Source organism: Antechinus flavipes, chromosome X, assembly GCF_016432865.1.
Source record: "Antechinus flavipes isolate AdamAnt ecotype Samford, QLD, Australia chromosome X, AdamAnt_v2, whole genome shotgun sequence".
NCBI classification, from domain to species: Eukaryota; Metazoa; Chordata; class Mammalia; order Dasyuromorphia; family Dasyuridae; genus Antechinus; species Antechinus flavipes.
The window spans coordinates 17,710,139-17,722,300 of NC_067404.1; the positions used below are offsets into that span (position 1 = coordinate 17,710,139).

The 12,162-nt window shown below is 36.6% G+C and overlaps 1 long non-coding RNA gene across 1 annotated transcript in view; it reads left to right on the forward strand.

The window, feature by feature from the left end:
* The window catches only part of LOC127543234 (uncharacterized), a 106,325-nt gene that overhangs the window by 31,999 nt on the left and 62,164 nt on the right, over positions 1 to 12,162 (forward strand). The window lies entirely within an intron of this gene.

Consider the following 12,162-nt stretch of genomic DNA (forward strand, 5'->3'; position numbering starts at 1 on the left):
TTTCATCACAAACACACATCACAACTTGTTTAGCCAATTCAAGGTCATATCGTTTCCCTATTCTTGCAAAGAATCTATATAAATTGAAGATAGTTGCTACTTAAATGTTTGATAGAATTCACTTGTAAATCTATTTGTAAGGAGAAGGTACCATCCATTTGGAAGCTCATTTATGGCTTGTTCTATTTCTTTTACTGTGATTAGGCTATTTTAATGCTCTATTTTTTGTTCTCTGCATCTGATGTTTTATGTTTTTGTAACTATTTATGCGATTTATCAGATTTGTTGGCAAATAACAGGACAAAATAATTTCTAATCATTTCCTCCGTGCTATATACTCTTTCATTTGTGATTCTGGCATTTACTTTTTCTTTTGCAAAAATAATTACAATAGGGGAAGCTAGGTGGCGCAGGGGATAGAGCAGCAGCCCTGATTTGAGTTCAAATGTGGTTTCAGTCATTTAACACGTCCTAGCTGTGTGACCCTGGGCAAGTCACTCAATACCAACTGCCTCAGCAAAAATAATAATTATAATTACAATAGCCAATAGTTTCACTGTTGTTTATTTGAAGCACCCTGCCACTGTCACTATTTCAATTTTGACTCTGCTGATTATCAGAATTTCTCATTCTATGAAGCGGCTTCTTTTCCATTGTGGTTTTTTTTGGCCACGTCTATTTTTGCTCATTCCTTTTACTGATGAAAGTTTTTAGGAAGACAAGGGGTACCCACGTAGATCGAACTTTGTGGAGTCCCCCCCAAATATGGGCATACGCGGTCTGCCCCTTGTCATGATTGTATCGAATGAAATGATAGATGGCTTCAGTGAGTTGCCCCGGGATCTGTTATTACATTGGAGGGATGGGGGTAGAGCCCTCCCTGGTCACAATCAGAGGTCCTAGGAGTAGTTTTCCTGAGGTCGGAACCCCAGAGTCCGGGCACACCCCCAGCCCCATCCCAAAATGCGTCGGACATGCTGCTAAGCCGCATCTAGCGCCAGCCCCTCCTTCCTCTCTAGTACGTCCCCGCCACCCCCCCTCGCCGAGAGCTCCGCCTCTGGATCGTACTTCACAGGCCCCCCGAGTTGTTTCTGGTGCTTGCTGCGTCACAAGGGCCTGTTTTTCTCCCCCTCCTCACTCGGACCCGTATTTCAGTGGAAAGAACTCTCTACCGGCCGAGTGACCCTAGTCCTTGCCTTGGGAGCGGGGGGAAACCTGGTTTCGCTCCCAAAACACCACGTTATAACCCAGGGCCCACTCCACCCAGTCCCAGTAGAGGTTCCAGGGCTTCGCCCTCCTCCAACCCATCAATAAGCGGTTAATGCACCCCTGTTTTTCATTGGCCGAGGTAAACCGCTCTTCCCGACGTAATATCAGCGCATGTCTCGTTTTCTACTTGCGTTCGACACCTCCCCCTGACGTTCTTTCCCCTTCTCCCCCCCCCCCCCCGCCCATCATAAACCTCGTTGTCCAATGGGCGGATTTCGTCGCATCGGTATACCGTTATAAGAATGCGCGTGCGCTTGTCTGCATCTTTTAAGTGTATATAAGTGAAAGAAAGTGTGTGTGTGTGTGTGTCCGTGTGTCCCCTACCTTCAACCCCTTCCCCACCCCCGCCCTCCATCTGTCCACCCGCATGCGTGCTTCTCATCATCTCTGTCTATGCAACTCTTCTACCCCCCCTCCGCCTCCCCCTCCCCACCAGCTAGGGGTCAATGGTCAACCTTCCGACTCACGCCTCTTGATGGGAAGGGTTAGGAGAGAGCCTCTGGTGCGTCCTCTCCTCCCTCCCGCACACTCCCCCCAGCCCCGTAACCCTCTCCCCCTCTGGTGTCCCCAAGATGGGAGCTCGTGGTTCCTTCCAACCATCTTCTCCCCGGCCTGCTGGTGTGGGGGTGGGGTAGAAGGCGTCCGAGACCAGGAGAGGAGCCAGTATGGGAAACCATCCTTCCCAATCATTTTCTCGGGACTTTCATTCAATTGTATATTGATTTTTATTCTATCCTCCCCAGGCAGGTACCTGATAAAGGGGACATTCCCAAGTACATCATCAAGCAGTTTAAAATGGGGGTTTTACATGAACCTGCAGACCTCTTCTTGTGTGGCTTTAAGTCCATAATCACTTTTAATAATTGTTCATAATAATATTTTTCAAAGGTGTCTGTGCGCTTTCCTGGCTCTGCTTTTGTACCTCCCTTAAACAAGCAAACAAACAAAAACCACCGACAACTGTCAATCACCCTCGTTTTTTCCCCTTCCTGCACTTCCTATCTCCCCTTGACCTTTCACTCCAACGGTCAACTCCATTAGAAAAGAACCATAAAAACAGAACTTTCAGCAGATATCTATACTTAAAGGAAACAAAACCCCACATGGATCATGTCTACAAATGTTATGTTTTATCCTGCATCTTGAGAATATACCCCTTTTGTGTCAGAAGCTGGATTAAGTGGAATCGGTTATTGATCAGAGCTCTAAAGTCCTTAACGCTGCAAAAACCATCTCTTTTAGCAATTTTACACTCCCTTGTTGTCCCTTATTGGGGAACTGGATACAGAAAGGGACAAGTTTTGTACAGCTCCCCATTTAAAATAACTGATAAGGGGAAAAGGATAGTTCTCCTCTAAAACTTGTAACTGATTTAACTGACTTTTAAAGATACTTTTTAAGAAAAATCTATAACAAAATAGATGTTTTTGCAAAAGTTTTTATCATCCCTTCCTCTGGTTACCACCTCCCTCCGCAATAGAACAATAGCAACAATAACAGAATAAAACTCTAAAAATTGTTACACATGATCTAATAGGACAAATTCCTATTCTGGTCAAGTTCTGATATACATATGTCATTCTGAATTTTCTGCCTATGAGCTCTCTTGGAGGAGCTGTGTGCCATGATTATCTGCAGCCCTCTGAAGTTTAGTTTATCATTACATTAATCAGAATTCTAAGATCTTTAAAAGTTGCTTATTTTCTGGAATGCCACATATATTGTTCTTCTACTTTTGTTCACTTTTCTGACTATCTAATCAGAAATCTTCCCTGTTTCCTCTAAAACTATTAATTTCCTTACATCTTATTGAGCCAACTATATTTCAATATATTAAATATCACAGTTTGTTTAGTCATTCCCCAATAGGTGGATACTCCCTTAGTTTTCAGTTTTGGACTACGAGGGAAAAAAAAACTGCCATAATAATTTTGTATATGGGTCCTCTTGTAATAGGCCTAGTAATGCTATGGATTTGGTTAAAATGTATGCACAGTTTATTAACTTTGGAGGACATTTTAAATTGCTTTCTACATGGTTGGACCAATTCACATCTCCAGCAACAGTATATTAGTATGCCTATTTTCCCATTACATCTCCATTCCACTCCATTTTGTCATTTCTACTTTTTCATCTTTTTGATTCTGATGAGTTTGAGGCAGAATCACTGATTCCCAAATTGAACCATTGGTATTTCTTTAATTATTAGTAATTTGGAGCATTGTATCATATGATTATTGATACCTTGAATATCTTCTTTTGGAAACTTCCTGTTGTGCCATTTGACCATTTTATCTCTTGGAGAATGGCTCTCACTGTAAAATTCAAACCAATTTTTATATATCATAGATATGGAACACTAAACAGAAAAATTTACTGCAGTGATCTTGCCACTTACACATTTCCTCCTTTCTCATTAAAATGTATTAGATTAGCTTATGCAGAACTTTTTTGATTTTACATAATCAAAATTGTCCATTCTTATTTTGGGATCTTTCCTATTGCTTGTTTCAACTAACTAATTACTGAACATTTATTAAGTACCTACTATGTGTCAGGCACTATGGCAAGTCTGAGGATATAAAGAGTCAATAAATAGTTACTGCTTCCAAAGAGCTTACAATCTAAAAGGGGGACTCAATATGCAAACATATATACAAAACAAATTATATGCAGAACAACAGACAATAACAGAACAATAGTAGAAAGAAGGCACTAGAATTTAGAGAGGTTGAGGAAGCCTTCCATTAAAGATAGAATTTTATTTAGAATTTAAAAGGAAGTCAGGGAAATCATTCATGTGAATTGGAGGAATTTTCTATTGGAGGAAAGAGAAAATGACCAGAGCAGAGAGATGGAGTGTCTTGTTAGTAGAAGATCCAGGCCAGTGTTGCTGGGTGGAAGAGTATGTGTTTAAAGAGTAAAGTGCAATGAAATTGGAAAGGTAGGGGGGGATTTCTGTTATAAAGGGCTTTGAATGTCATTTTGAATTTGATTCTGGAGTTGATAATAGAGCCTGGGGAGTTTATTGAATATTGAATATTGAATATGCTGGTGACATGGTTGGACCTGTGCTTCAAGAATATCACTTCAATGGTGTGGCAGGCAAAAGATGAAATGACTGAGGAAAACAAAGGTTCGAGCTTCAGAGCATATGAATTTATTAAGCAATGCACAACAATTGTCCAACAAATCTGGATGAGGCCCCTTCCTCAGCTTAGGGCTGAACCCAATACAAGACTTTTCTACATTAAAAACAATTAATCAAACAAGGCAAATTAATGAAAAGAAAACAATGCAACACCAGATAATCTAATTTCTAACTGGTTCTAAGATGAGGGACTTTCCAAGTTGGGAAGAGAGTGAAATGGTACGATTCCCTGAATTCAGATAAAGTGGTAGTTGTCCCACTTCCCCAAGGTGTCTGGAGACAATCAAAAGAACTTGGGAACAATTAGTATGGAGCTAGTTTTTAGATGAAGACATATGGGTTACTTGAGATGTGCAATTGTGAGAAAACTCCTTGCATCAGTCTTTGGGTCTGGCTGGCTTTCTGGTCAGCATAACCCAGTTCTTCCATGAAGGGTCGTTAAGCAATAGGTAGCAGTGGTCCTGCTTCCTGATCACACAGGGTTGGGTTCAAAGAGTGGAATAAGGTTTTCTCCCCAAATCCCACTAATAAATAAAGATTTCTCACAGGACAGAATTTAGACTAGACCCATAATTGAGACATAAGATGAAGTTACAATTCCCACAATTAACTACTTGCTCTCCTAATTCTCTCAATTTCCTCAATGGCAGAATGGAGAATGACTTGGATTGGGGAGAAATTTGAGGCATGCCAAGCCACTAGCAAGCAATAATGTTGGTGTGTGGTGGTGACAGCCAATGGTGGCGTTGTCAGAGAAGGGAGTGTGTTAGAGAGATAGGTACAAAGGTGCAATTGTCGGGCTTTGGCAACAGATTAGAAATGGAGTAAAATGAGAAAATAGTGAGGAGGGAGCATGACTCCTAAATTGTGAGCCTGGAAGGAAGATGTTAACCTCTGCAGGGGTCCTCGAACTTTTTAAATAGGGGGCCAGTTCACTGTCCCTCAGACTGTTGGAGGGCCTGACTATAGTAAAAAACAAAAACTTTGTTTTGTGGGCCTTTAAATAAAGAAACTTCATAGCCCTGGGGGAGGGGGATAATTGTCTTCAGCTGCCTCATCTGGCTCGTGGGCAGTAGTTTGAGGACCCCTGCCTACAGTAACAGGAAAAGTGTGTGGGGGGGTGTCATTCTGGGCCTTCTGGGGTTAAAATGCTTCCTGGAAATTCAATCTGAGATGTCTGAAAATAGTTGGTGATGAGAGATTGGTGATCAACAGAGAATTTGGGGCAAGATAGGTAGATTTGAGAGTTACTTATCACAGCTTGTTTAAGTCAACCTAAATTTGTTTAAGTTTAAGCTAAGACCTAAAAGGCCTTCCTGTTTTTCTCATTTTGGGGTCCATAACTAATTTCAGCTCTTCAGATTTCAGGGCACTTTTTATCAAATGTGATTTTAACAAACTAACTCTTGCCTTTGAGTTAATTGAGCATTGTAGCAACTGCGTGTTTGCTATAATAATACATATATTGTATATCTGATCTGTTGCGCTGATCAAGCTCTTTCTTTTTGCAGCAGTACAAAATTATTTCAGTAGTTACTACTTTGTACCATACTTGTGTTTCTCCTACTGATAGAACCGCTTCTTATGACCCTTTTTAGATTATTAAATTTGAAGTTCTTGACCTTTTGTCCCTCCACTTGTATTTCATTTTTATTTTTTCTAACTCCATAAAATAATACATTGGAAACTGGTTTTATAGGGTGTTAAATACCATTGTTTAGGTAATATTATCTATTTAGTTATATTTGCTTGGCCTATACATGAGCACTGCAATATATTTTAAGTTATTTGAGTATGCCTTTATTTCTGCAAAAGTATTTTATGCTTGGATTTAATTTCTGGGTGCTTTTTGGTGGGTACAATCCCAAATATTTTATAGCTTCTGTAGTTAATTTGAATTCTCCTTGTAGATCTTCCTGATAGGTTCTGCGAGCATCATCCTATACTGCTGCTAGTTTCCAGGAATTGATCTCATATCCTGCAACTTTACTGAATTTATTTAGTGGTTTCATTTACTTTTTGGTTGATTCTGTAGGGTTACCAATATAAATAATATTGTTTGCAAAATCATGGGGGAGTGGGCAAGCTGCTTCTCCCCATGTATCAGGCATCCATGAGACAAATTTATAAGGTTTTTCATAAGTTCATGATCAGAATTACATAAGTCAGGTTATAGATCAAACTACTTATAGGGCTCACAATGGACTAATTTTGGAAGGGGAGATTTATATGCCACCAATGTAACCAAGAGAACTTAAACATAACAAAAATGATCATCCATATTAAGTCTCCTTTTATCCTGGTAATCTACTCCCAACGTCCATTTAATTAACACATTTTGAATCCCAGATGTTCCACGTAGTCAACTGGTCCCTGGATCTCTTCTTTTGGACATTCTAGAACTAACATCATTCTCAGGACAACTCTGAAGGGGACTATGCTTCTCTGGTTCCAAGTCACTTGTGCAGGTTCCTAGATAATTCTCCTAGAAATAAGACAATGTAATTTAGTACAATCTCCTAAATTTGGTTCTCCAAACTCGAAACTTCAGAGAATTCTGGTTTGTTTGTTTGTTTTTAAATATACCATTTGCTGTTTTTATCTTTACCTAAACCCAGTATCCGATATAAGAATCTTAAAAATTTATAAGGATCTGTCAAGTAAACTCTTCTCCTTTTAAAATGATCAAGCAGATACTTTAAAATGGGGATTAATTTCATTTTCTTTACAGTTATCAATACAATTTTATATGTAAAATCCTTAGTCCAAATTAAAGAGCTTATTACTAAAACATATCCAAAGCCTGAATTTCCAGAGTAGATGCATTTGAAAACCAATGTGTAGATAGTCTTAGAGAAAATAGCCTAATCCTGTTTCTTTCTTAAAATTTACTATTCTACTTAATTAAAATACTTTTGCATTATATTTTTGTCTTATTCCCTTGTCTAATTCCCCTTTTGGAAAATATAGTCCCTATTTTAAAATGTGACATACAAGTTAAAATTATAAAATTTTTCATATTTGCATCTTATGATACTAACTCAGAGATGTTTCAGTATCAATCTCTTTATTAATAGATTTAGTATTGGACTTACAAAAGTACAATTCTACTACTCACTTGCCCTGATTATAAAAATTTCTATGAAAGGAAAAGGAGGAATAGTTCTAACAATAACAATGACATGGAGAAAACTCCTTTAGCTGCATTTGATTGCAACCATGAGTCATATCATGTAGCCACAAGGTATCAAAAGCAAGGCTCAGGATTAACCAGGTACAGAAATTTCCTATTCAGAAAGGAAATACATAATGGAAAAACTGAATCGAGGATTCTACTTACTTTAGGTCATGCCAAAGTTGGTCTCCAAACTTTTTTCAGTCATAGACTTCACCTTTACCAGTTCTTTGACTGCAAACCATGTCATTTTCCACTATTGATTTCATTACAATTCAGACAACCCTCCATATAATAATTAAAACTCATAGCAAATTATAGTCCTGAGAATTTTTACCTCAAATAGCAAAATTTCACTGATCACAACACAGGGTTTGACTATTTTTATTCATTTTTCCCTGATAGTTAACATTGCATTTATTCTTTACTTATAAATTGAAACTAACCACCTTCTGGGTTTCAAATAAATGGAAATATTTGATAATTGACTCATATGAATGTATTGAAGTTACAGCTTTAAACCACCCTAATACAGTTTGATTATTTTTATAATTGATAACCAAAACTTTTCAAATGAAAACTTATTCTTTATATGGCACATTTCTTATTATCTGTTTTAAAACAAAATATGCTCCATTAAATATTTAATAGTTTTCAAATATCTGTTTTTATAAGTTTTCAAATAACTGTTTTTATTATTCTTTGGAAATTTCAATTCACAATTTAACAGTATCTAGATTTAAAAAGTTAGTTGCCTAACTGCATTTCTGGTATAATTTCCCAAATTGCACAATACAAGAGAATTTTCAAATATAATAGTAACATATACAATATCATGTATTTAAAACATGAAACAAAACTTATTACCAGATGATGTCAATGCAGCCAAATGCATTTCCAAATTGTGCCATGTTAAAAAAATAATGTTATCATGTTTGGTATTTTATACTAATCACATCTAAAATCCACTTTAGCATTATCAAGTAGGGAACAATTATATCAATTAAAAAAGGAATAATTATCAACATTTATATAGTGCTTTCTCAGTTGATTTTCAAACAACCCTGCAAGGTGGATACCATAATTAGTTTCCTCTTTACAGGTCAGGAAACTGAGGCAAGCAGAGATTAAAATAACTTGCTTAAGATCATACTGCTAATAAATTTTGGAGACCAGTATATAACTCAAGTTTTCCAGGATTTTCGCCCCAGTACCTTATTTGAGAACCTAGCCTGAGATGAGTGAAGTTAATAGGGTCAGAGAGGTAAATCCTCTGAACTGGGGAGTTACAGGGGGATTAAGAAGAGACAGCTATTTAAATTTCAGGTAAACTTTAAAATGAAAACTATACTTTTTGTTGCTAAATAATATTTTCTTTTTTCAATTACATGTAAAGACAAAATTTTACATACATGTTAAATATTGAATTACAAATTTTTTTTCCTTTCTCCCTCCCTTCCTTCTCCTTAAGACGGGAAGCAATTTAAAATAAGTTATGTATGTACAGTCATATAACATATTGTCGTGTTAATCATGTTGTGGTAGAAGAAGCAGGCCAAAAAGAAAAAAACCACAAAAATAAAGAGAGTAAAAAAATATGGCTTCGGTCTATATTCAGACTCTATCAGTACTTTCTCTCCATGCAAATAGCATTTTTTGGATGAGTTCTTTGGAATTGTTTTAGATCACTGTGTTGATGGGAAGAGCTAAGTCATTAATAATTTATCATCCTACATTGTTGCTGTTACTGTGAATTATATTCTCTCTTGGCTCTGCTTACTTCATTTTGCATCAGTTCATATAAAATTTTCCAGGTTTTTCTGAAATCTGCTTGCTCATCATTTCTCATAGGAAATCATATTTCATTACATTCATTTACCCCAGTTTGTTCAGTCATTCCCAAATTGATGGGCATCTCCTCAATTTCCTCTTCTTTGCCACCACAAAAAAAAAAAACTCATAAATATTTCTAGATATTTATGGACCTAGATATCTAGGGGTCCATTCCCCTATTTTTTGGATATCTCTGGGATATAGACCTAGTAGTGGTATTGCTGGATCTAAGGATATGCACAGTGTAATTGCCCTTTGGGCATTGTTCCAAATTGCTCTCCAAAATGGCAAACTGGATACTTTAAAAAAATTTACCCTGGGATTGCTTTCAAACTAGCTGCCTTCCTTCTGTTACAAGTGAAAGGTAAAAGTTTTGATCTTCTGAGTATATTAATTTATTAAGCAATGAGTGCCAATTGCATAATAAATCAGGACCAGACCTCCTCAGCTTAGGTCTGGACCCTAAATTCCTGGGAGGGGGGAGGAGAGACAGCCTTTTGTAAATTAAAAGCAATTTATCAAATAAGGCCAATTAAGTAAATGGACACAATACAATACCAGGTAATCTGATTTCTAATTGGATAAAAGATTAGAAATTTTTCAAGGCATGGGGTAGGGAGAGTGAATAAGTGCAATTCCCTGAGTTCAGAAAAGGTGTCTGTCTCTCTCCCCAAGTATCTGTAAAGAATCAAGGGAACATGGAAACAATTACTGATTGATCAGTATGGGGGGCAGTTTTCAGATAAGACATATGGATTGTTTATGATGTACAATTGTGAAAAAAATTTACATCAATCTTTGGACCTGACTGAGTTTCTAGTCAGTATAACCTCCTTCCTTAGTTAAGGGTATCTAAGCAGCAAGAAAAGGTTTCCCACCCACACAGGTGTAGGTTCAAAGAACACAATAAGGTTTTCTCCCAATTCCTATAGTTGAATAGTTTTCTCACAAGAATGAAATTGGACTACACTTACAGTTGAATAGAAACTAAGCTAGCTCCTTAATTGAATCATAAAATGGAGTCAGTGTGGTTCACTCAATTTCTACAATTAACCACTTGCTGTTCTCATTTCCTCAATTCTTTCAATTTCCCCCCTTTTGATTTATGGGGGTGTGGCAACCTACTCTTCTCCATCACTTATCTATAAGCCAAATCCATAATGTTTTTCATAAATTCATAGTTTTGCATAAGTCATGTTACAGATCAAATTACTTAGAGGGCTCACAGTGGACTAATTTTGAAAAGGGAGAGTTATATGTCCCCAAAGTAAACAAGAGAGCTTAAACATAAATAACATGAAAAATGATAAGCAATATTAAGTCTCCTTTTATCCTGATAATCCACTCTTAGTGTCCACTTAATTAGCACATTTTGAGTCCCAGATGTTCCATGTACCTTGTATCTTCTCTTAGATATTCTGGAATTAATATCATTCTCAGGATAGCTCTGATTCTTTGTTTCTCTGGTTCCAAATCATTTGTGGAGGTTCCTAGGTAATTGTATTAATAAGATTTAATACAATGTAGTTCAGTGATACCTTTTCATGTTACTGAAAACAATTTGCGTAACATTAGAATTAGCAATTCTTTGAATGTTTGACTGAATTCATTTACAAATCCATCTGAATCTGAGTTTTTTCTTCAGAACTTTACTTATGGTTCATCCCATTTTTTTCTTAAAGTTTTTGACAAAATACAACACCTAAAATTTGAAAACACTAGAAAGAATAAGAATAAATAGATTGTCTTAAAATAATAAGTAGTATCTATCTAAAATCAAGAGCAAGCATTATTTGTAAAGGAAATAAATTAGAAGCCTTTCCATTAATAAAGTCTATTATCACCATCATTACTCGGTATTGTACTAAAAATGGTAGCTATAGCAATAAGACAAGAAAAAGAAATTGATGGAATTTTTTTTTCTTCTTCTGATCTTGAGCTATGAAAATGACCTATTTCTTCTTTTGTTTATCTGAATGTGAAAAAGTAATTCTTCTATGAGCTCCCTAAGCCCACTTATTTTTCCCTTTATATCTACAATCTTAAGAGGGGACATCTTGTACTTGACATCATTTTCTTCCATAACCATAGAGACAGACTGTATGCCTTATGAAATCAGGTGAGTAGATGAGATGGCCTCTGGTTATGCAGTTTAAAAATTCATAGTCCCTTTTTATCCTCAACATTTAAACTTGAATCAGTTTTTTTCTTAATATAACCTCATTAGTCAGTGTATTCTTTTCCCTGTTTTGTATAATGAGAAGGTCCGTTGACATTTAGCAAACATGAAATTGCATTAGTACAGAATAGTTAAGGAGTGTTTGGCCTGATAACATCATCCCTAGTAACAACCTCTCTCAGTACCCACTAAGTATAGTATCCCATTGACTTTTTGGGACATCTCCTTTTTGTTCCATGTCCTTCTTTTGCATATCCTAGCCCTGGTGGGCGAGTCTAATGTATCTGGCTATCACTTCCACCCTTCCTTCCATTTTAATTTTTAAAATGTTAAAGTTTTTATTAAATTTTATTTTTTCAATATCAAACATTTATTTTCTTTCTCTCCATCTCCCCTGCTTCCATTGGGGAAAAAACAGAAAAAGAAAGAAAGAGAGCAAAGAAAGAAGAAAGAAAAAACAAAGGAAGGAAGGGAGGGAGAAGGGAGGAAGGAAGAAGGGAAGAAAAGAAAAAGAAAAGATAACTTTTAAAACAAATCTGTATTATTACATGATAT